At 39.2% G+C, this 25,490-nt stretch overlaps 1 long non-coding RNA gene and 1 other non-coding gene across 2 annotated transcripts in view; one reads left to right on the top strand and one right to left on the bottom strand.

Moving 5' to 3' along the window:
- LOC103216963 (uncharacterized) overlaps positions 1-18,414 on the top strand; it is a 41,074-nt gene extending 22,660 nt beyond the window's left edge. The window contains exons 2-5 of the long non-coding RNA XR_012094175.1: positions 12,516-12,820; positions 13,592-13,708; positions 17,502-17,647; positions 18,120-18,414. This is a non-coding gene — a long non-coding RNA (uncharacterized lncRNA). The remainder of the gene's footprint in view (positions 1-12,515; positions 12,821-13,591; positions 13,709-17,501; positions 17,648-18,119) is intronic.
- On the bottom strand, positions 17,457-17,563 carry LOC119620591 (U6 spliceosomal RNA). The gene has a single exon (XR_005237082.1). It is a non-coding gene; the product is annotated as a U6 spliceosomal RNA (small nuclear RNA).
- Positions 18,415-25,490: the final 7,076 nt, after the last annotated feature.

Here is a 25,490-nt window from a genome sequence, read left to right on the forward strand (position 1 = left end):
TATTGATGTTTTTCTTCTAAATTTCTTTTTTTTTTTTTTTTTTTAAATTTATTTATTATTATTAAACTTCAAGTTGTAGGGTACATGTGCACAACGTGCAGGTTTGCTACATATGTATACTTGTGCCATGTTGGTGTGCTGCACCCATCAACTCGTCATTTACATCAGGTATAACTCCCAATGCAATCCCTCCCCCCTCCCCCCTCCCCATGATAGGCCCCGGTGTGTGATGTTCCCCTTCCCGAGTCCAAGTGATCTCATTGTTCAGTTCCCACCTACGAGTGAGAACATGCGGTGTTTGGTTTTCTGTTCCTGTGATAGTTTGCTAAGAATGATGGTTTCCAGCTGCATCCATGTCCCTACAAAGGACACAAACTCATCCTTTTTTATGGCTGCATAGTATTCCATGGTGTATATGTGCCACATTTTCTTAATCCAATCTGTCACTGATGGACATTTGGGTTGATTCCAAGTCTTTGCTATTGTGAATAGTGCTGCAATAAACATACGTGTGCATGTGTCCTTATAGCAGCATAATTTATAATCCTTTGGGTATATACCCAGTAATGGGATGGCTGGGTCATATGGTACATCTAGTTCTAGATCCTTGAGGAATCGCCATACTGTTTTCCATAATGGTTGAACTAGTTTACACTCCCACCAACAGTGTAAAAGTGTTCCTATTTCTCCACATCCTCTCCAGCACCTGTTGTTTCCTGACTTTTTAATGATTGCCATTCTAACTGGTGTGAGATGGTATCTCATTGTGGTTTTGATTTGCATTTCTCTGATGGCCAGTGATGATGAGCATTTTTTCATGTGTCTGTTGGCTGTATGAATGTCTTCTTTTGAGAAATGTCTGTTCATATCCTTTGCCCACTTTTGGATGGGGTTGTTTGTTTTTTTCTTGTAAATTTGTTTGAGTTCTTTGTAGGTTCTGGATATTAGCCCTTTGTCAGATGAGTAGATTGCAAAAATTTTCTCCCATTCTGTAGGTTGCCTGCTCACTCTGATGGTAGTTTCTTTTGCTGTGCAGAAGCTCTTTAGTTTGATGAGATCCCATTTGTCAATTTTGGCTTTTGTTGCCGTTGCTTTTGGTGTTTTAGACATGAAGTCTTTGCCCATGCCTATGTCCTGAATGGTACTACCTAGGTTTTCCTCTAGGATTTTTATGGTATTAGGTCTAACATTTAAGTCTTTAATCCATCTTGAATTAATTTTCGTATAAGGAGTAAGGAAAGGATCCAGTTTCAGCTTTCTACTTATGGCTAGCCAGTTTTCCCAGCACCATTTATTAAATAGGGAATCCTTTCCCCATTTCTTGTTTCTCTCAGGTTTGTCAAAGATCAGATGGCTGTAGATGTGTGGTATTATTTCTGAGGACTCTGTTCTGTTCCATTGGTCTATATCTCTGTTTTGGTACCAGTACCATGCTGTTTTGGTTACTGTAGCCTTGTAGTATAGTTTGAAGTCAGGTAGCGTGATGCCTCCAGCTTTGTTCTTTTGATTTAGGATTGTCTTGGAGATGCGGGCTCTTTTTTGGTTCCATATGAACTTTAAAGCAGTTTTTTCCAATTCTGTGAAGAAGCTCATTGGTAGCTTGATGGGGATGGCATTGAATCTATAAATTACCTTGGGCAGTATGGCCATTTTCACGATATTGATTCTTCCTATCCATGAGCATGGTATGTTCTTCCATTTGTTTGTGTCCTCTTTGATTTCACTGAGCAGTGGTTTGTAGTTCTCCTTGAAGAGGTCCTTTACATCCCTTGTAAGTTGGATTCCTAGGTATTTTATTCTCTTTGAAGCAATTGTGAATGGAAGTTCATTCCTGATTTGGCTCTCTGTTTGACTGTCACTGGTGTATAAGAATGCTTGTGATTTTTGCACATTAATTTTGTATCCTGAGACTTTGCTGAAGTTGCTGATCAGCTTAAGGAGATTTTGGGCTGAGACAATGGGGTTTTCTAAATATACAATCATGTCGTCTGCAAACAGGGACAATTTGACTTCTTCTTTTCCTAACTGAATCCCCTTGATTTCTTTCTCTTGCCTGATTGCCCTAGCCAGAACTTCCAACACTATGTTGAATAGGAGTGGTGAGAGAGGGCATCCCTGTCTTGTGCCAGTTTTCAAAGGGAATTTTTCCAGTTTTTGCCCATTCAGTATGATATTGGCTGTGGGTTTGTCATAGATAGCTCTTATTATTTTGAGGTACGTTCCATCAATACCGAATTTATTGAGCGTTTTTAGCATGAAGGGCTGTTGAATTTTGTCAAAAGCCTTTTCTGCATCTATTGAGATAATGATGTGGTTCTTGTCTTTGGTTCTGTTTATATGCTGGATTATGTTTATTGATTTGCGAATGTTGAACCAGCCTTGCATCCCAGGGATGAAGCCCACTTGATCATGGTGGATAAGCTTTTTGAAGTGCTGCTGAATCCGGTTTGCCAGTATTTTATTGAGGATTTTTGCATCGATGTTCATCAGGGATATTGGTCTAAAATTCTCTTTTTTTGTTGTGTCTCTGCCAGGCTTTGGTATCAGGATGATGTTGGCCTCATGAAATGAGTTAGGGAGGATTCCCTCTTTTTCTATTGATTGGAATAGTTTCAGAAGGAATGGTACCAGCTCCTCCTTGTACCTCTGGTAGAATTCAGCTGTGAATCCATCTGGTCCTGGACTTTTTTTGGTTGGTAGGCTATTAATTATTGCCTCAATTTCAGAGCCTACTATTGGTCTATTCAGGGATTCAACTTCTTCCTGGTTTAGTCTTGGAAGAGTGTAAGTGTCCAGGAAATTATCCATTTCTTCTAGATTTTCCAGTTTATTTGCGTAGAGGTGTTTATAGTATTCTCTGATGGTAGTTTGTATTTCTGTGGGGTCGGTGGTGATATCCCCTTTATCATTTTTAATTGCGTCGATTTGATTCTTCTCTCTTTTCTTCTTTATTAGTCTTGCTAGTGGTCTGTCAATTTTGTTGATCTTTTCAAAAAACCAACTCCTGGATTCATTGATTTTTTGGAGGGTTTTTTGTGTCTCTATCTCCTTCAGTTCTGCTCTGATCTTAGTTATTTCTTGCCTTCTGCTAGCTTTCGAATGTGTTTGCTCTTGCTTCTCTAGTTCTTTTAATTGCGATGTTAGAGTGTCAATTTTAGATCTTTCCTGCTTTCTCTTGTGGGCATTTAGTGCTATAAATTTCCCTCTACACACTGCTTTAAATGTGTCCCAGAGATTCTGGTATGTTGTATCTTTGTTCTCATTGGTTTCAAAGAACATCTTTATTTCTGCCTTCATTTCGTTATGTACCCAGTAGTCATTCAGGAGCAGGTTGTTCAGTTTCCATGTAGTTGAGCGGTTTTGATTGAGTTTCTTAGTCCTGAGTTCTAATTTGATTGCACTGTGGTCTGAGAGACAGTTTGTTATAATTTCTGTTCTTGTACATTTGCTGAGGAGTGCTTTACTTCCAATTACGTGGTCAATTTTGGAGTAAGTACGATGTGGTGCTGAGAAGAATGTATATTCTGTTGATTTGGGGTGGAGAGTTCTATAGATGTCTATTAGGTCTGCTTGCTGCAGAGATGAGTTCAATTCCTGGATATCCTTGTTAACTTTCTGTCTCGTTGATCTGTCTAATGTTGACAGTGGAGTGTTGAAGTCTCCCATTATTATTGTATGGGAGTCTAAGTCTCTTTGTAAGTCTCTAAGGACTTGCTTTATGAATCTGGGTGCTCCTGTATTGGGTGCATATATATTTAGGATAGTTAGCTCTTCCTGTTGAATTGATCCCTTTACCATTATGTAATGGCCTTCTTTGTCTCTTTTGATCTTTGATGGTTTAAAGTCTGTTTTATCAGAGATTAGTATTGCAACCCCCGCTTTTTTGTGTTCTCCATTTGCTTGGTAAATCTTCCTCCATCCCTTTATTTTGAGTCTATGTATGTCTCTGCATGTGAGATGGGTCTCCTGAATACAGCAGACTGATGGATCTTGACTCTTTATCCAGTTTGCCAGTCTGTGTCTTTTAATTGGAGCATTTAGTCCATTTACATTTAAGGTTAAGATTGTTATGTGTGAACTTGATCCTGCCATTATGATATTAACTGGTTATTTTGCTCGTTAGTTGATGCAGTTTCTTCCTAGCCTTGATGGTCTTTACATTTTGGCATGTTTTTGCAATGGCTGGTACCGGTTGTTCCTTTCCATGTTTAGTGCTTCCTTCAGGGTCTCTTGTAAGGCAGGCCTAGTGGTGACAAAATCTCTAAGCATTTGCTTATCTGTAAAGGATTTTATTTCTCCTTCACTTATGAAACTTAGTTTGGCTGGATATAAAATTCTGGGTTTAAAATTCTTTTCTTTAAGAATGTTGAATATTGGCCCCCACTCTCTTCTGGCTTGAAGAGTTTCTGCCGAGAGATCTGCTGTTAGTCTGATGGGCTTCCCTTTGTGAGTAACCCGACCTTTCTCTCTGGCTGCCCTTAAGATTTTTTCCTTCATTTTAACTTTGGTGAATCTGGCAATTATGTGTCTTGGAGTTGCTCTTCTCGAGGAGTATCTTTGTGGCGTTCTCTGTATTTCCTGGATTTGAATGTTGGCCTGCCCTACTAGGTTGGGGAAGTTCTCCTGGATGATATCCTGAAGAGTGTTTTCCAACTTGGTTCCATTTTCCCCCTCACTTTCAGGCACCCCAATCAGACGTAGATTTGGTCTTTTTACATAATCCCATACTTCTTGCAGGCTTTGTTCATTTCTTTTTCTTCTTTTTTCTTTTGGTTTCTCTTCTCGCTTCATTTCATTCATTTGATCCTCCATCGCTGACATTCTTTCTTCCAGTTGATCGAGACGGTTACTGAAGCTTGTGCATTTGTCACTTATTTCTCGTGCCATGGTTTTCGTCTCTTTCATTTCGTTTGTGAGCTTCTCTGCATTAATTACTCTAGCCATCAATTCTTCCACTTTTTTTTCAAGATTTTTAGTTTCTTTGCGCTGGGTATGTAATTCCTCCTTTAGCTCTGAGAAATTTGATGGACTGAAGCCTTCTTCTCTCATCTCGTCGAAGTCATTCTCCATCCAGCTTTGATCCGTTGCTGGCGATGAGCTGCGCTCCTTTGCCGGGGGAGATGCGCTCTTATTTTTTGAATTTCCAGCTTTTCTGCCCTGCTTTTTCCCCATCTTTGTGGTTTTATCTGCCTCTGGTCTTTGATGATGGTGATGTACTGATGGGGTTTTGGTGTAGGTGTCCTTCCTGTTTGATAGCTTTCCTTCTAACAGTCAGGATCCTCAGCTGTAGGTTGTAGCTGTAGGAGATTGCTTGAGGTCCACTCCAGACCCTGTTTGCCTGGGTATCAGCAGCAGAGGCTGCAGAAGATAGAATATTTCTGAACAGCGAGTGTACCTGTCTGATTCTTGCTTTGGAATCTTCCTCTCAGGGGTGTACTCCACCCTGTGAGGTGTGGGGTGTCAGACTGCCCCTAGTGGGGGATGTCTCCCAGTTAGGCTACTCAGGGGTCAGGGACCCACTTGAGCAGGGAGTCTGTCCCTTCTCAGATCTCAACCTCCGTGTTGGGAGATCCACTGCTCTCTTCAAAGCTGTCAGACAGAGTCGTTTGCGTCTGCAGAGCTGCTGCGTTTGTTATTATTTACTGTGCCCTGTCCCCAGAGGTGGAGTCTACAGAGACAGGCAGGTTTCCTTGAGCTGCTGTGAGCTCCACCCAGTTCGAGCTTCCCAGCAGCTTTGTTTACCTACTTAAGCCTCAGCAATGGCGGGCGCCCCTCCCCCAGCCTCGCTGCTGCCTTGCCGGTAGATCACAGACTGCTGTGCTAGCAATGAGGGAGGCTCCGTGGGTGTGGGACACTCCCGGCCAGGTGTGGGATATGATCTCCTGGTGTGCCTGTCTGCTTAAAGCGCAGTATTGGGGTGGGAGTTACCCGATTTTCCAGGTGTTGTGTGTCTCAGTTCCCCTGGCTAGGAAAAGGGATTCCCTTCCCCCTTGCGCTTTCCAGGTGAGGCAATGCCTCGCCCTGCTTCAGCTCTCGCTGGTCGGGCTGCAGCAGCTGACCAGCACCGATCGTCTGGCACTCCCCAGTGAGATGAACCCAGTACCTCAGTTGAAAATGCAGAAATCGCCGGTCTTCTGTGTCGCTCGCGCTGGGAGTTGGAGACTGGAGCTGTTCCTATTCGGCCATCTTGCTCCGCCCCCTAATTTTTGTATTTTTATTTTTATTTTTATTTTTTTTTTTTTTATTTTTTTTTTTTTGAGACGGAGTCTCGCTCTGCCGCCCAGGCTGGAGTGCAGTGGCCGGATCTCGGCTCACTGCAAGCTCCGCCTCCCGGGTTCACGCCATTCTCCTGCCTCAGCCTCCCGAGTAGCTGGGACTACAGGCGCCCGCCACCTCGCCCGGCTAGTTTTTTTGTAGTTTTAGTAGAGACGGGGTTTCACCGTGTTAGCCAGGATGGTCTCGATCTTCTAACCTCGTGATCCGCCCGTCTCGGCCTCCCAAAGTGCTGGGATTACAGGCTTGAGCCACCGCGCCCGGCCTACAATTTTTGTATTTTTAATAGAGACGGGGTTTCACCATGTTGGCCAGGCTGGTCTCAAACTCCTGAGGTGATCCACTTGCCTCGGCCTCCCAAAATGCTAGGATTACATGTGCGAGTCACCACGCTCCGCCAAACTATATATTTCATAAGAGATTAATGTCCAAAATACATAAGGAACTCAAGCAACTCAACAGCAAAAACAGATAACCTGATTTTAAAATTCAGCAAGAGATCTCATAGACATTTTGCAAAGAAGATATACAAATAGCCAACAGGTACATGGAAAAAAAAAATGCTCAACATCACTAATCATCAGAGAGATCACTTCTTGGCCTTTTGGCTAAGATCAAGTAATCATCAGATAATGCAAATGAAAATGCAATGAGACATTACCTCACTCCAGCTAGAATGACTTTTATCAAAAAGACAAAAGATAACAAGCGATGGAAAGGATATGGAAAAGGGATCCCTTACATACCATTAGTGGGAATAGAAATCAGTCTAGCCATTATGAAAAACATTATGGAGGTTCCTGAAAAATTAAAAACACTACTACCAGATGATCTAATAATCCCACTACTGGGTATGTAACCAGAATAAATCAATGTGTTAAACAGATATCTGCACTCCTGTGTTTACAGCAACACTACTCACAATAGCCAAGATAATGCAATCAATCTAAGTGTCTATCAACAGATGCATGGATAAACAGAATGTGCTCTATATATACAATGGAATACTACTCAGCCATTAAAAAACATTGAAATACTGTCATTTATGACAAAAGGGAAATGAAACTTTAAAAAATAAAAAACAAAATATGTATCTCATGAACGCATGCATTGTAGACTTTCTTTCTTTTTTGTAGTTCCACAAATATGTCTGTTCTAACTCTGCTCCTCAGGCTCCATAGGTGTGTGTTTTCTAGAAGATTCTGTCCTGTCTTGCTTGTTCTTAACACTCACTGTCATGATGATCTCTCTCACTCCCATGATTTCAACTCTGTGGATGATTCCCAAATGTATCTCCTTCAAACTGACAGTCTGATCTCCGGGGTTGCATTTCCAGGTGCCTATCAGATACCTTAAACTCAACCAAACTTGTTAGTAATATTTTATACCCTCCTTAGAGCAGCTCAGTCTACTGACTTCTGATGCGAAAACTCATGCTTTTTTATTCCTTCCTGTCTTTTACCCTGCTCTTCCAAGCTTTAGTAATTGTAAGTTATTTCTTTGAAATGTTATTTTTATCTTTTTGGGTTCATTCCCACATCATTTGCTTCTGCAGTATTTAATAAACATGTATTAATTTTTCTATTTCTCTTCCAGTACTTTTTCATTTTTAATTAATTTTAGTAGCTTTATGGAGATACAATTTACATGCACACAATTCACCCAAGATAAATGCACAGTTTAATTACTTTTGTAAATGTAGAGAGTGATGCAACCATCAACACCATCTAGTTTTATGACATTTTCTTCAACTTATAAAATGCCCTTGTATCCATTTGCAGTTCTTTCTCATGCTCACCTTCAGCCTCAAGCAACCACTGATACGCTTTTTATTTCTATAGATTTGCTTTTTCTAGAAATTTTATACAATTGGAACTGTACAATATGTAGCCTTCTGTGTCTTTTTTTTTTCCATTTAGCACAATGCATTTGAGGTTTATTCATGTGGAAATATCAGTAGTTTGTTTCTTTTGTATTGCTGAGTAGCATCCATTGTACAGATCTACTACATTTACTTTATCTATGCACTAGTTAATGAATATTTGAATTACTTTCAGTTTTTACTTATTATGAATAATGTGGCTTCAAACACTCCCATGTACGTTTTTAGGTAGACATACACCTTCAATTCTCTTCATAGATACTTAGGAGTGAAATTGATGGATGATTTCTTAAGTATAGGTGCAGGTTTAACTTTTTAACACACTTCCAAACTATTTTTCAAAGTGACTATGCCATTTTAAAATCTTACCAACACATACTTGTCAATACTTGGTACTGTCAATCTCTTAATTATAGGCATTTTAGTGGGTATGAGCTGAGTGTATGTTATTGTGGTTTTAGTTGCATTTCCCTAATGATTAATTATTTTGAATATTTTTCATGTGTTTGTTAGCCATTCATATATCTTCTTAGGTGATATGTCTACTAAAATTCTTTACACATTTTTAATTAGCTTCGAACTATTGAGCTGTACAAATTCTTTGCATTATCTGTATATAAATCCTTGATCAAATAAATAATTTGCAAATATTTTCTCCAAGTGTATGGTTTATCTGTTTACTTTTTAAATACTATCTTTTGAAGAACTAAAGTTTTAAATTTTGTTGAAGTATAATATATCAATATTTTCTTTTATGAATCATATTTTTGTGTCAAATCTAAAAATCTTTTTTTGCCTAATTCAAGGTCACAAAGATTTTTCTTCTATCTTTTAAAGAAGTTTTATAGTTTTAGTTCTTACATTGAAGCTTATGGTCCATTTAAATTAATTTTTGTGTATCTCTGCTGGTGGGAATGTAAATTAGTACAACCTCTATGGAAAACAGTATGGAGATTTCTTAAAAAACTGAAAGTAGAGCTACCTTTCGATCCAACAATCCCACTTCTGAGTATCAACCCAAAGGAAAAAAAGTCATTATAAAAAAGACATCTGCATGCATATATTCATTGCAGCACAAGTCACAACTGCAAAGATAAGGAACTAACCTAAGTGCTCATCGACTAATAAGTGGATAAGGAAAATAAGGTATATATACACCATGAATACTACTCAGCCATAAACAAGAATCAAATAATGTCTTCTGCAGCAACTTTGATGAAGTAACTCAGGAATAAGAAGCCAAATATTGCATGTTCTCACTTACAAGTGGGAGCTAAGCTATGGGTACGCAAAGGCATACAGAGTGATATAATGGACTCTGAAGACTCAGAAGGGTGGGGGGGGGGCAAGTGATAAAAAGCTACATCTTCATCACTATACAATTCATCCATGCAACTATTGAAAATTTCAACTATTGAAATAAAAAAATAGTAAATAAAAATACAAATAAAAAAGACAAAAAATAGTAAGTTTCTGTATGGTTTGAGATAAAGGCCTAAAGTCATTTATTTTATAGCAATTCAATTCTATAAGTATATTAGTCCATTCTCACACTGCTAATAAAGACATACCCAAGATTAGGTAATTTATAATGGAAAGAGATTTAATTGACTCACAGTTCAGCATGGCTGGGGAGGCCTCAGGAAGCTTACAATCATGGTAGAAGGGGAAGCAAACACGTCCTTCTTCACATGGTGGCAGCAAGGAGAAGTGCAGAGCACAAGGGGGAAAGGGCCCTTACAAAACCACCAAATCTCATGAGAACTCACTCACTATCATGAGATCAGCATGAGGGTAACCGCCCCATGATTAAATTACCTCCCACCGGGTCCCTCCCATGACACATGGGGATTATGAAAGCTATAATTCAAGATGAAATTTGTGTGGGGATACAGCCAAACCATATTAATAAACATTATCTGTTGGAAAAAAACCTGTCTTTTCTACAGGTATTGCCTTTGTACCCTTGTCAAAAATCAATTGTCCATAAATGTAAAGGTTTATTTTTGTACTCTCTATTCTGTTCCATTGACCAACATGTCTGTCCTTATGCCAATACCACGCTGAATTGATTACTCTAGTTTTACAGTACATTTTGAAATGAAGTAATATGAATTGTGGAGTTTTTTGAAACTTACATTGGCTAGTCTAGATCCTTTGCATCTTAATATATATTTTGAAATCAACTTGCTAATTTCTACAAAATCCTAACTGGAATTTTGGTAGGGATTGCATTTGAATTTGTAGATAAATTTGTTTAGAATTGCCATCTCAACAACACTAAGTTTTCCAACCCAGGAACATAACATGTTTCTCCATTTATTTATACCTTCACAAAATATTGTTTCAAAGTTCTCAGTGTATGAGTCTTACACTTCTGTTGTTAATATTTTCCCAAGTGTTTTATTATTTTTTTATTGTATTGTGAGTGCAATTTTTTTCCTTAATATCATTTTAGATTGTTCATTGCTAGCATATAAAAATACAATTGATTTTTTATATTGGTTTTATATCCTGCAACCTTTCTAACCTTACTCATTAGCTCTAGCAGGTTTTTAAAAATAGATTTCACCAGATTTTCTACACACATCTTCTGTGATTAAGGACAGTTTTATTTCTTTTTTTCCCAGTCTGGATGCCTTCTATTATTTTTTTCTGGCCTATTCCTGGCTATAACTTTCAGTAAAATTTTCAATAGAAGTATTAAGAATGGACATGCTTGTCTTGTTTCTGATCTCTTGGGTCTTTCACCATCAAGTATCACATAGGTATAGGTTTCTTGAGAAAAGCTCTTTATAAGGTTGAAGAAGTTCTGCTTTTTTCTACTTTGTGGAAAGTTCTTTTTATTTTATCATGGATTTTGTCAAATGATTTTCCTGTATCTATTGAGATGATCATGTGATTTTTATTCTTTATCCTATTAATATGGTATGCAATATTAATATATTTTCAGATGCTAATCTAACCTTACTTTCCTGAGCTAATTCCCACTTTGTCATGGTGTGTACTTAAAAATATATGTTTATATATTCAGTTCGCTAGTATTATTTTTTAAGAGGTTTTGGATCTATTTTTATGCGAGATTTTAGTCGATAGCTTTTCCTACTTCCGGTATCTTTGTATTGTGTTGGTATCTGGGTAACGACCCTGGTCTCGTCAAATGAGTTGGGAAATATTTCCTCCTCACATATTAATATGGGTTGAATTGTGTCCTCCTCCCCAAATGTAGATGTTAAAATGCTAAGCGCCAGAGCCTCCGCATGTGCTCTTATTTGGGGATAAGGTTTTTATAGAGGTAATCAAGTTAAAATGAGGTCTTTAGGGTAGGTCCCAATCCGATACGACTGGTGTGCTTATAAGAAGGGGAAATTTGGACACAGACACAGAGACACAGACACAGACACAGACACATTGACAAAGACAATGTGAAGACAGGCAGAAGATGACTCTGCAAGCCAGTGAAAGAGGCCTGGAACAGACCCTTCCCTCACAGTCCCTGGAAGGAACCAGCCTATCCACACCTTGGTCTTGGACTTGTAGCCTCTAGAACTGTGAGACAATACATTTCCGTAGTTTAAGCGACATAGTGCAGTATTTTGTTATGGCAGCCCTCATAAACAAGTACACCGATTTTCTGAAGAGTTTGTGTAGGATTGGCAAGATTTCTTCCTTAAATATTGGATACGATTTACCAGTAAAGTCATCTGGGCCTAGACCTTTTTTTTTTTGTGGGAAGATTTTAAGTTTCTAATTCAATTTCTTATTTGTTATCAGTCTCTTCAGATTTTAAATTTCTGACTGAGTCAGTTTTGGTAATTTTTGTCTTTCTTGGAATTTACACATTTCATCAACGTTGTATAATTTGCTGGCATAAAGTGGTTCATAATATTCCCTTAAAATTCTTTCTGTAGGGTCAGTCGTTACATTCTCTTTTCATTCCTGATTTTGGTAATGTATGTCTTATTTCTTTTCTTCTTTGTCAGTCTAGCAAAAATTTTATCAATTATATTTCTCTTTTCAAATAATCAGCTTTTGACTTTCTTCCTTATTGTTTTTATTTTGTTGATTTGTATTTTGATCGCTATTGTTTCCTTCCATTTACTTTGGGTATATTTTGCCCTTCTTTTTCTACCTTTTTGAAGTGAAAGATTAGATTATGGATTATAGATCTTTCTTCCTTCTAATTTAAGCATTTAAAGCTGTAAACTTTCTTCCAGGCCTTGCATTAGCTACCCTTATAAATTTCAGTGGTTTTCAGTTCATTCAGTTTGAAATATTTTCTAATTAACCTTATGATTTTTTCTTTGACCCATGGTTATTCAATGATTTATTTATTTATTTATTATTTTATTTTTTTCAGGGGATGGCGTTTTGCTCTTGTCGCCTAGGCAGGAGTGCAATGGCACGATCTCGGCTCACTGCAACATCCACCTCCCAGGTTCAAGCGATTCTTCTGCCTCAGCCACCTGAGTAGCTGCAACTACAGGCGCGTGCCACCATGCCGGCTAATTTTTGTATTTTTAGTAGATATGGGGTTTCACAGATGGAGTCTCACTCTGTCACCCAGGCTGGAGTGCAGTGGCTCGATATCAACTCACTGCAACCTCTGCCTCCCAGGTTCAAGTAATTCTCCTGCCTCAGCCTCCTAAGTGGCTGCGACTACAGGTGCGTGCCACCATGCCAGCTAATTTTTGTATTTTTAGTAGATATGGGGCTTCACCATGTTAGCCAGGCTGGTCTTGAACTCCTGACCTCAGGTAATCTACCCGCCTCAGCCTCCCAAATTGTTGGTATTACAGGCGTGAGCCACCACTCCCAGCCTCCATGGTTATTCAGAAGTATGTTTTTCAAATGTTTGAGGGTTTACCAAATTTCTTTCTGTTGTTAATTTTCAATTTAGTTCCATCAGGGTTGGAGGACATACTTCAGATGACTTCAGTCCTTTTAAGTTTATTGAGACTAGTTTTGTGATCCAGCTAGGGCTCTATCCTGGAAAATGTTCCGTGTGGACATGAAAGGATTGTGTACCCTGCTGTTGGGTGGGAGCATTCTATATGTTACTTGGGTAAAGTTGCTTGACAGTTGTGCAAGATTTATATATCCTTATTCATTTTATGTCTAGCCATTCTATTAGTTGCTTAGAGAAGGGACTTGAAATCTCTGATTATAATTACTAAATTGCCCAGTTCTCCTTTCCATTCTGTCAGTGTTTGCTGCATGTATGTGTTATTCAATGCCTATGTCTTTACAATTGTTTTATCTTTATCTTACATAATTTTATCATTATGAAATGTTGTTGCTATTTATCCCTAGCAATATTTCTTGTTTTAAATTCTATTTTTTTTTCTGATATTAACATAGATACTTCAACTTCCTTATGGTAACATTTTGTATGATTTATATATATTTTCTCTATTCTTTTTTTTTTTTTGGCAGAGTCTCTCTCTGTCACCAGGCTGGAGTGCACTGGTGCAATCTCGGCTCACTGCAACCTCCGCCTCCCAGGTTCAAGCGATTCTCTTGCTGCAGCCTCCTGAGTAGTGGGGATTACAGGTGTGTACCACCATGACTAGCTAATTTTTGTATTTTTAGTAGAGTTGGGGTTTCACCATGTTGGCTAGGCTGGTCTCGAACTCCCGACTTCAAGCGATCCCTCCACCTGGGCCTCCCAAAATGCGGGGATTACAGGCATGAGCCAGCCGTATTTTCCCCATTCTTTTACTTTGTAACTACTTGTGTCTTTGAATCAAAAGTGCTTTTCTTGAAGACAGCTTATGTAGTTCTGTGTCAGTTAACAACGGGGATATGTTTTGAGAAATGTACCTTTCCAGAAACTAGATGGTTAGTGATCCTAGGCTACAAACCTGTACAGCATGTCACTGTACTCAACACTGCAGGAAGCTGTAACATAATCATATCATAACTACTTGGGTATATAAGCATTTCTAAACATAGAAGAGATACAGTAAAAATATGATATAAAACATAAAAAATGTAACACCTGTATAGGGAGCTTACCATGAATGGAACTTGTAGGACTAGAAGTTGCAATGGGTGAGTCAGTGAGTGAACGGTGATTGAATGTGAATTCCTAGGACATTACTGTACCCTATTGCAGACTTCATACACGCTGTACACTTAGGCTACACTCAATATATTAAAAAATAGTTTTCTTTCTTCAATAATAAAATAACCTTAGCATAATATAATTTTTACTTTATACTTTTTTTTTTTTTTTTTTTTTTTTTTTTAAGACAGAGTCTAGCTCTGTTGCCAGGCTGGAGTGCAGTGGTACAATCTTAGCTCACTGCAACCTCCGCCTCCTGGGTTCAAGTGATTCTCTTGCCTCAGCCTCCCGAGTAGCTGGGATTACTGGCATGTGCTGCCACGCCCAGCTAATTTTTGTATTTTTAGTAGAGACAGAGTTTCACCATGTTGGCCAGGATGGTCTCGATCTCCTGACCTCGTAATCTACCGATCTCAGCCTCCCAAAGTGCTGGGATTACAGGCATGGGCCACGGCGCCCAGCCTATACCCTTTTTAATATTTTCACTTTTTGACTTTTTTAAAATAACACTTAGCTTAAAGCACATATTGTACAGCTGTACAAAAGTATTCTCTTTCTTTATATCCTCATTCCATTTTTTTATTTTTAAAATTTGTAATTTTTTCCCTACTTTTCAAACTTCTTTGTTAAAAATGAAGAGACAAACACACACATTAGTCTGGGGCTCTACAGGGAGGGTCAGGATCATCAATATCACTGTTTCCCACCTCCACATCTTGTCCCACTGGAAGGTCTTCAGAGTCAGTAACATGGACGGAGCTGTCACTTCCTATGATAGCAATAATTTCTTCGGGAATATCTCCTGAAGGACCTGCCTGAGGCTGCTTTACAGTTAACTTAAAAAAAATAAAAGTAGGTATGCACCCTAAAATAACAAAATAACAAAAAGGTATAGTACAGTATATATAAAAACCGGTAGCATAGTCAGTTATTATCATTATCAGGTATTAGAGACTGCACTATAATTATGTGGGCTATACTTTTGTATGACTGGTAGTAGATTTGTTTACAGCAGCATCACTACAGACTCGAGTAATGCTTTGTGCTGCAACATTACCACAGATATGATGTCACTAGGCAATAGAAATTGTTTAACTTCTTTATAATCCTATGGGGCCACCATCCTATATGCAGCCTGTCATTGACTGAAATGTCATGATGTCGCACATGGCTGTAGTTGGAACTTACTTTTTTGTACATGTTGATAATGACTGCCTTTTGATTGTAGCGTTTAATCCATTACATTTAATTATTGATATGATTGGATTGACATCTGCCATTTTACTATTTGTTTTTGTATGTCCCATGTCTGTTTTCCCTATCCTATTTTGCTGCCTTCTCTTGTGTTAAACACATCTTTTTTTTTTTTTTTTAGGTGAGACATTTTAAGTCCTATTTTATTAACTATTTTGAAATTTAATTTTCTTTGTGGTTATTCTAGGGATTATAATATATATTTTATCACAATCTACTTTAGCTTAATACTGGGAATTTTGAAAAATTTAACAACTTTGTTGTAATATAGCTCCATTTCCCCATTCTTTGTACCATTAATGCCATATTTACTATACCTATATATGCCATAAATCCAACAGAACAGTGATATAGTTATTGCCTTATGCAATCATATATTTTAAAAAACATTTTAAACTATTTTATATTAACAAATGTATATACATTTATATGTCATACAAACATATATATATCTATAAAGATACATTTAAACAGAACATTTAAAACAAACTCATATTAAAAAAGAGAAAAAAACCTGTTCATACAGCCTTTTATGTTAACCCACATATTTATCATTTCCATTGCTCTTCATTTCTTTCTGTGGATTCATTTTCTGGTATCATTTTCTTTTAACCTGAAAGTCTTCCTTTAGTATTTCTTATGGGACAGTTCTGCTAGCTACAGATTCTGTTTTTGTCCATCTTTCTTTGGAGGCAGAATCTTGCTCTGTCTCCCAGGCTGGAGTGCAGAGGCACGATCTTGGTTCACTGCAACCTCCACCTCTGGAGTTCAAGTGATTCTTGTGCCTCAACCTCCAGAGCAGCTGGGACTACAGGTGACCGCCACCACGCCCAGCTAATTTTTGTATTTTTTGTAGAGATACGGTTTCACCATGTTGGCCAGGCTGATCTCAAACTCCTGAGCTCAAGTGATCCACCTGCCTCGGCCTCCCAAAGTGCTAGGATTACAGGCATGAGCTGCCGTGCCCGGCCTGTTTTTGTATATCTTTGAATGAATTTATTTTACCTTCATTTTTGAAAGATATTTTGCTGGACATACTGGTTGACACTTTTTTTTTTGAGTCTTTTGAATATGTTGTTCTGCCTTTTGGCCTCCACTGATTCTGATGGAAACTCAGCTGTTAAATATGTTGTTGTTCTTCTGTACGTGGGATTTATGTTTCTCTTACTGCATTCCAGATTTTTAAATTGTCTTTGGCTTTTAGCAATTTAACTATGATGTGCAAATCTCTTTGTGTTTTTCTTACATAGGTTTGTGGGTCTTCTTGAACCTGCTGATTAATGTTTTTCAGCATAGTTAGGACGTTTTCAGGGCATTATTTCTTCAAAAAAGTTTGTTTAACCTTTTTTCCGCTCTCCTTCCCTTCAGGACTCCTATTATACGTATGTTTGTATGCTTGATGTTGTCCTAGAGGTCTCTGAGGCTCTGTTCATTTTTCTCTATGTTCTTCAGAAGGATAATTTCTTTCTTTCTTTTTTTTCTTTTTTTTTTTTTTTTTGAGGTAGAGTTTTGCTCTTCTTGCCCAGGCTGTGGTAGTGCAGTGACGCTATCTTGGCTCACTACAACCTCCGCCTCCTGAGTTAAGTGATTCTCCTGCCTCAGCCTCCCAAGTATCTGGGATTACAGGCGCCCGCTACCATCCTCGCTAATTTTTGTATTTTTATTAGAGATGGGGTTTCATCATGTTGGCCAGGCTGGTCTCGAACTCCTGACCTCAGGTGATCCACCCGCTTTGACCTCCCAAACTGCAGGGATTATAGACATGAGCCACCTCGCCTGGCTGCAGAAAGGATAATTTCTACTGATCTATCTATATCTATAGATGTGAGATGACAGGAGGAAATAATCAGTAAGTTCAGACTTCTGCTGTTCTTATATGACATTTGGGCAGATTTCATGAATATACCCTTTTTAGTTTATTATTTGCTTTTGGTTGATTTCCAGTCCTAAAATGCTTGTTTAAACAGTTTTATACTTATTTTTAAAATGAAACACTTTGTGAATTTGTGTGTCATCCTCGTGCAGGGGCCATGCTGATCTTCTCTGTATCGTTTCAATTTTAGTTCATGTGCTGCTGAAGTGAGCAAAACAATTTTTACTTTTATATTTGTTTTGTGGGGAGAGGATTTGTCCACCTTTTTCGGCTGCTCTAACTTGAAGTATCATCTCTAGTATGTTTATAGTTTTTTTTTTAATGTTTATATTTTGGAGTTTTAATTTTGTTTATTCAGTAGCTTGAGATAGGGATCTAACTTTATTTTTCTTCCAAATGAATAGATGATTTACCAAACAACTTCTGGCTGACTGCATCCCCAGCTTCAGTCTGTTTGTGTATGTAATTTTTGGATGAGACTAATGTTCGAGTGCGTGTGTATGTTGGTGCAGCTGTGGAAGAAAACGAATGGCACATAGGTCCTCAAAATAAAATGAATCACCTTGAAATGTTAAGATAAAATGGAAGCATCTGTATGCAATGGGTGAGATTAATCTGCAGAAGATATCTCAGAAATGACCAGTGTTTAGACTGTTATTTGTGATGGTGTTGTGTCTGACTTTGAGCCATTCATGACTCTACATACTTGTTTTTATCTGCTGTCTACATCTTTTCCTGTATCTAATCTTGGTCCAACATTTTGATTTTAGCTTTTCTGCTATTTTTGTACACTTGGCAACAATGTGGGACCCTCATTTAAAAGTGCAAGCAACCTTATAAAAGAGACTCCAGAAAGATTCCTCACCCCCTTTACCATGTGAAGACCCAGAAAAAGACAGCCATCTATGATCCAGGAAGCAGACCCTCACCAGACTCCAAATCTACCAATGCCTTGACTTTGTACTTCCAGCCTCTAGGACCATGAGTAACTAATCTCTGCCTATGGCATTTTGTTATAGCAGCTTGAACAGACTAAAACAATCACTTGTGTATAAGGAAAATTAACTTTTCGCGAGTTATTTTTATGGCAGTTAACCCCCACTCGAGGATATTCAGCAAGTAATTGTAGAAGGAGACAGGAACCCATCTCTGTCTGCAACAATTCTGAAAAAAATCTCTTAAACACCACAGTTCAACAGGAGGATGCATCCTGAAAGAGAAATGGGCTTCATTTTAGGTAGGTAAGTCAATCTCCATAGTAATTAGAGATAAAGTACATAAAGCACATTATATGACATAGGACTCAACAAATGGTAGTCAGTATCATCATTGTTATAATCATTCTATGATTGTTATTTTGTGATACAGCTAAAATAAAAAAAAAATTTAAGGATACCAGCCACCCCTAAGTGAAATGTTAGAGTGAAATTCCAGACTCTGACAAGCCAAGACCCAGACAGAACCATAATGCAAGGTCCCCTTACATGGCACTGCTATGCTGAGAGCTCGGCCCTGCCTGGAAGGGTCACCTACCTTATCAGTTGCACCATCAGGGTAGCTAGCTACCTCATGCTGGGGAGTGTTTCTATGGTGTACAATAGGCCTGCTGAGAGAAAGACTCTTTGATGCTATTTATTTGGGCTGAGATAGGTCTATGGCTGCCTATATGAGCAGCATTTCAGGGGTAGCACACAGGCTTCGAGATCTGGATCTAGCCCTACTCATGTCCTAGCTGCGTGAGCTTAGCAAGTTGCTTTATCCCTCAGAGACCCAGGGTCTCTTATCTATAAAACAGGGTTGATGATACTTTGCAGGGTTTTTGTGAAAATTGGAGATAATATGTAGGAAATATTCAGTACACCCTGAGTGCTATATAATGGTATTATTTAAACACTTCAACAGCATCCATTAATGACCCCTATCTTGGAGGTTTTACTTGAGGATTCAACGAAAAAAATATGTAAAGTACCTAGTACATAATAGACCCTTAATAATTGGTTAGACTATTATGTAAATTTCAAGGAATACAGTTATTGAATGGACTTCTTTAAGTGTAATTCTCAATTTGTAGTTAAGAGGTTTGGGTCTTGGATCTAGAGCTAATTAGCTGTGTACTCTTAAGCAATATCACTCTGAATCTCAGTTTCCTCACTCGAAAATTACATATTTGCAGAAATGAGAAGCCAAGATGTATCTTTTTATAAATTGAAAAGGAAACTTTTTTACAGTTAGCAAGGAAGGAGCTTTGGAATACTAGGGAACATTCGAGAAGCCTGGCGTAACACTACTAAGTTAGGGTCATTAAATTTTCAAAATGAATGAATTCATTATGAATAAGAGAGGAAGAAAAATTACCCCATGACACATGTTTACCTGTGTAACAAACCTTCACAGGTACCCCCAAACCTGAAATAAAAGTTAGAAAAAAAAGCTTGCCTTGATTTCCATCAGGTTTCTAAACTTTCTGGGTCAAAAGATATATTAATTTGTTTTATACTCATTTGTTTTCTTCTTTAACGATATTTATTCAATTGAAAAGTGTGTACTATTATTACCTAAAACCATTAAAATTTAGCGAGAGATTAAAGGAATGCCATAATTAATGTTTAATAGTTGTCACAATACAAAATAATTTTAGCAGTTTTGTTGAGGTATAATTGACATACAATAAACTGCACACTGAAAATATATACTTTGGTAAGTTTCAATGTGCATACATACTCATCATAATCACCATAATCATTACATTATATATATGCACCACTCCAAAAAGTTTTCACGTGTCCCTTTGTAATACCTCCCTCTTCTCCCAACAATCACGCTACTGCTTTGTGTCTCCTTGTAGAATTTAAATACATGAAATTGTTCACGCAGTGTGATACTATTTTTTAAATCTGAAATATTTTCTCAGAATAATTCTTTTGAAACTCATTCATGTAGTAGAATGTACCAAATGTATTCTTTTTTATTGTAGAGTGGAGTTTATTGTATGCATATATCGTAATGTGTTTTCATATTTATCTGTTGATGAAAAGTTGAGTTGTTTTCAATTTTTGCTATCACAAGTAAAACTTCTGAACACACACACACACACAAAAGAAAAATAGTTTATGCACAGCCGAGTTAATTCATTCAGATATATTAGCTGTGCACCTGAGTCTTGGAGAAATGTCTTGCTCTTCTGAGTTCCTCCAAATGGGATTTTTGATGGAGTCTTACATGTTTTGCTTTCTTCTCACATCAAAACATTCCATGTACTTTGAATTTAGATTCAGCCCTTCCTCCTGGTATTAAGGAAGTAGTGAATACATCAACATCAACATCAACCTTCTTTCTATCCATATGAGAGAACTACCTGCTGTTTTTTTTTATTATTATAATAAAAAGAACACCTTTTTGCAAGCCAAAAGATTCAGCTTACCTTGAAAGAACCTTTCCTCTTAATTAAAAAGCTATTAACGACCTGCTCTGCAAAACATTTCTTTGAGTTAAATATTGGTGTTTGTGGGGGAGGGGTGCGGGGAGAGGTTGGTGAATGAGAAAGCTCTGCTTTGGGGATTTTGATACAAAATCTATTAAGAGATTATGTAGTTGCTTTAGCCACTGCATACATTCTTCATGATTCATGTATTTGTTCTGGCATGCTCAGTGCCTGGCACATAGTACAGGTAGCTGCTAAAATGTTTGTCGAATTAGTAAATGAATAAGAGAAATGTCTTTTCATAGTCTCCAATAAGGAAAATGGCATAAATAATCTTGAATGTGTTTCTGGTGGATCCCATTTGAATAGAATTTAATTGGACAGGGCACATGGACTTTGGGAAATTGGGTTTAGGAGCAGTCAGGGAAGGGGAGATGCTAGCTTAGTACCTGCTGGGACCTCTTCCTTCAGACAGAAAAAGGGATATAGTGTGAGGAGGTTAACAACCCATTGCTGTGGGCTTAGCATTCAGTCTCCAGCCCAGATAAGGACTGTTGGCCTCCTCCGACAATAGTTGGGAATTGGGGATGCATGTGTGGGGAGGGTGGATAGGAATGACTGAGCATTGCCTGAGTTATTGGAAAGAAGTAAAGGTTGCAAAAACAAAAATAAAAATAAAAATGTTGAGACTGAAAACTGTATGTGGTATGAAGCAAGTGAATGACCCTTACACTTGCATTTGGTACCTGATGCCACTCTTTACAGATGATGACTTTTCATACTGAAGATGCTTCTTCCTTTCCAGAGGACCAAGAACTTTGCTTCATTCCTGGCAGCATGCATTGCTCATGGCAGCATGAAAAAAACAGAGTCCTGAGTATGAAGTAGAAAAAATAGTGGACTAGAAGTAATGGCTCACTTGGTAAGCTGTGGGGCTTTTGGCAAATTCTTTAACCTCTCTGGGGCTCTGTTACAACATCTGTAAGGTAAGGTGTTTGGACTAGATGATCTTTTTTATTCAGCAACGTAAACTGTGCTGCGTGCCAGGCAGTAGGATCTTGAGTTGAGTCACACATGGTCCTGGTTCACATTCTGGCTGATAAGAGCTGGAAGAGGAGCTAATTAAAAATACCAGCAGACACACAGGAGAGGATAATTATTCTGTTTGCTAGGGCTTGGGAGCTGATATTTCAAAAGTAGAAATTCCCCAGAAATTTATTAATTTTGTCATCATTCATTCATTTATTCAACAAATGTTGACACTATGGCAACTGTATACCAGGGTGCCTACTTTCTATGAAGAATGGGGAAATAGTCATGAAGAAAGCAGACAAAATCTTTACTTTCTTTCAGTTTAGTCTAAGCTGAAGGTGCTAGGGGAGGTTGGGAAAAGGTACTATTAGTATTTAGCATTGAATGAATATTTAATATTGTTTCATTTCACTCTCCCAGTATATCCACAAAGAAGGCAGTACCCTCACTTTACAGAGAGAAACCTGAGGCCTAGAGGAGTGAAATAATTTACTGAGCTCATACTAATAAGTCATAAGGACTCAAGCCCACCGCTGCCTGTGTTCAGAGCTCCAGCATTTACCCGTATTGCAATTTTATGGCAGAAGTGGCTTCCTCAGCCGCTGGGTGAGTGAACACTTGGTTCGCCTTGCCAACACTTCCTCTTTGAGTAACAGTGCACCTGTTTTCCTCTGGAGAGCTAAGTCCTCCCACTCTCAATTCAGTCCTGTAAAGAGGAGCTCTCATCCCTCCTACAGGTGTCAGAGGTGAGGTCATGCTGTGGGCTTAATGTATCAGACCACGTCCTTCTAGGCACAGTGATTGGCCCAACCAGTGATGGGCACATGACCAGGCTACACCAATTGGCATCAATGCCTGGACTTTTGCTGGAAATATTGAAAAAGAGTCTTGTTTTTTTTCTCCTGGGATTTAAACTGTAGACTGTAAGCCTAGAGTAGGTGATGTTCTCCAGAAGGGGTGAGGGAGCCTGCCTGAAAAATGAAGCTTATAGAGAAGCACATTAGTTCATTCTCACATTGCTATAAATAAATACCTAAACCTGGATAATTTATAAGAAAAGAGGTTTAATTGGCTCATGGTTCTTCAGGCTGCACAGGAAGCATAGCACCAGCATCAGCCTCTGGGGAAATCTCAGGAACTTTCCAATCATGGGGGAAGGTGAAAGGAGAGCAGACGTCTCTCATAGTTGGAGCACGAGGAAGAGAGATGGAGAGTGGGGAGGGAAGTTTTGTTGTAGGACTTTTCCCTTAGTTCAGCTAAGAGCTGGGTTCTTGTCACATGGCCATGAGAGATCAGGCATGTAGACACTTTTTTTTTTTTTTTTTTTTTTTTTTGAGACTGAATCTGGCTCTGTCGCCCAGGCTGGAGTGCAGTGGCCGGATCTCAGCTCACTGCAAGCTCCGCCTCCCGGGTTTACGCCATTCTCCTGCCTCAGCCTCCGGAGTAGCTGGGACCACAGGTGCCGGCCACCTCGACCGGCTAGTTTTTTGTATTTTTTTAGTAGAGACGGGGTTTCACCGTGTTAGCCAGGATGGTCTCGATCATGCAGACACTTTGAAGGGTGAGAATAAATGGAAATTATTGGGCAAAAGGGAAAAAAAGCCCAACAGGGACCAAAAGCCCAACAGGGACCTTCTACAAAGCCAGAAGAAGCCTGCTACTGTGCTTCCTGCCTCGCAGACTGAATCCCATGTTCCACCCAGGAAGAGGAGGGGCCAGGCTCCTTCCGGCTGCAAACAGCAAGAACTTCCTGAGGCTCCACCCCAGTGTGCACCCCTCCTAGTGCGCAGGCCATTTGGAGTTTCTCTGGGGACCCCTTGGCTGTTTCAGTTTCACACACTTTTAAATGACCAGATCTCTCGAGAACTTGCTCACTATTTTGAGGACAGCACCAAGGGGACTGTGCCAAACAATTCATGAGAAATTTGTCGCCATGATTTAAATCACTTCCCACCAGGTCCTACTGCTAACAATGGGGATTATAATTCAACATGAGATTTGGGCAGTGACACACATCCAAATCACATCAAGAGGAAAGCAGAATCAGAGCAACAATTTCCAGAAAACATTGTTGGAGGCCTTGGATCTAATTTTGCCTGAAACAGGCACTTATTCCTGTGCTTTCAGTTCTATGAGCTAATACATTATTCTTTTTCCTCTTAAGATGGTCTGGGTTGTTATTACTTGCAACCAAGCGTCTGGAAGAATATAGCCTCCAAGAGAGTGCAGAGAATGTTTATTTCTCTTTCTCCCTAGTGTATTATTCACAGTACCTGCAAAAGTCTCTACCAACTTCACTTAAACTTTTCTTCTTGGAGGTAAACACACATGGTTTTTTGCTATGCTGTGCCTCAAACTCTGTCCCCAGGGTCATATTTCTATGTATCAGGTGATGCCAGGCTTCACATGCTCAAGTATGGATTGGGCAGCCTCCTTATTGAATGTTAACCAACATCTCTCCATGTGTCCTCTCCAAGGCCTCTGCTATCCAGTTCTGGCTCCTTTTCTCACCATGCAGTGACCCCAGACAAGCTCTAACATTGAGGATGTCATGCTCCGAGTCTATATGACCTGCTCTATGGTGGCAGCATGAATGAAGGCTGAGGATGACCAGAGGGGACAGCTTCTTCCCTGATTCTAGTTTCCAGTAATGTTTTTTCCAGACTCAGATTCCCAGAATCTCACCTCTGGATAGCCTGTCGGATGTAGCCTAATCTTTATAAGCTGAGAGTCAAAGGAGCCCTTACCATCTTTTTATCAGGAATGAGAGAGGTTGTCGGGTGCTATATTAGACCTTACCTGGCCTCATCATCTCTCTCACTGCTGACATCTGGGGCCCAGTCTGATTGCTCCATTTTTTTCCCCTTAGAGTTCCATCCTCCAGGGTCATCAGAGCCCATTTATTCAAGGGAATGGGGTGACTCTTCTGCTTCCTGTTCATGCTTCCTGACTGCTCCCAGGCAAACTAGCATCTGAATTGCTAGGCCTACCATTGCTATATGCTAATAGGAGACACCTCTTTCCCACAACCAGAGCAAAATGAGAGGTGTTTTCACTTCATTGGGTCTTCAAATTTTGTGCAAGAAATGATGCACTTGGGTTTGGGCAGTACCTTCTCTAAACTTATGGCCTATAGAGTCCCAACCAGATAATTCTCTGAGGTGCAAGGAGTCCTGCCTGTATTGACTAGCACAGCTTATGCAGGGTCTCCACCTTGACCTTGGATGGTTCGGCATCCTCCTCCTCACCATCAGAAGGGATCTTCCTCTTCAAGCCAAGTCTGGGGTTGAAGATTGCAGCAAGTGCTTTATTGTGGGACACACACAATCGTGTGTTGGAGGCTCTTAAGTGTATAGCGCTCAGTAGTACAACCACCACCCTCGATATTGAAGCAGAGACTTTTAATCTACCTTCTGGAAAGTGTTGGGCATCTGAACTGTACATCCTGGAGACCTGAGGCATTTGGCCCCCAACAACAAAGCACTGTTCAATCTGAGGACATGAATGAGTTAAACATGGGTCTCTATGACATTCTCTCCGTCAGCCCTCTCTTTCCACCTTGATCCCTGCCTGTGTGGTCCTTGAACCAGGGATGAATTTTTCTCTTCTTGCTGTTGCAGGAGCATTCTCTGAGACCAGTCTCAGCTTTTGTTAAGAAAGAGCTTTGTGGGCCGGGCGCGGTGGCTCA

The sequence above is a fragment of the Chlorocebus sabaeus genome, chromosome 10, assembly GCF_047675955.1.
Source record: "Chlorocebus sabaeus isolate Y175 chromosome 10, mChlSab1.0.hap1, whole genome shotgun sequence".
NCBI lineage: Eukaryota > Metazoa > Chordata > Mammalia > Primates > Cercopithecidae > Chlorocebus > Chlorocebus sabaeus.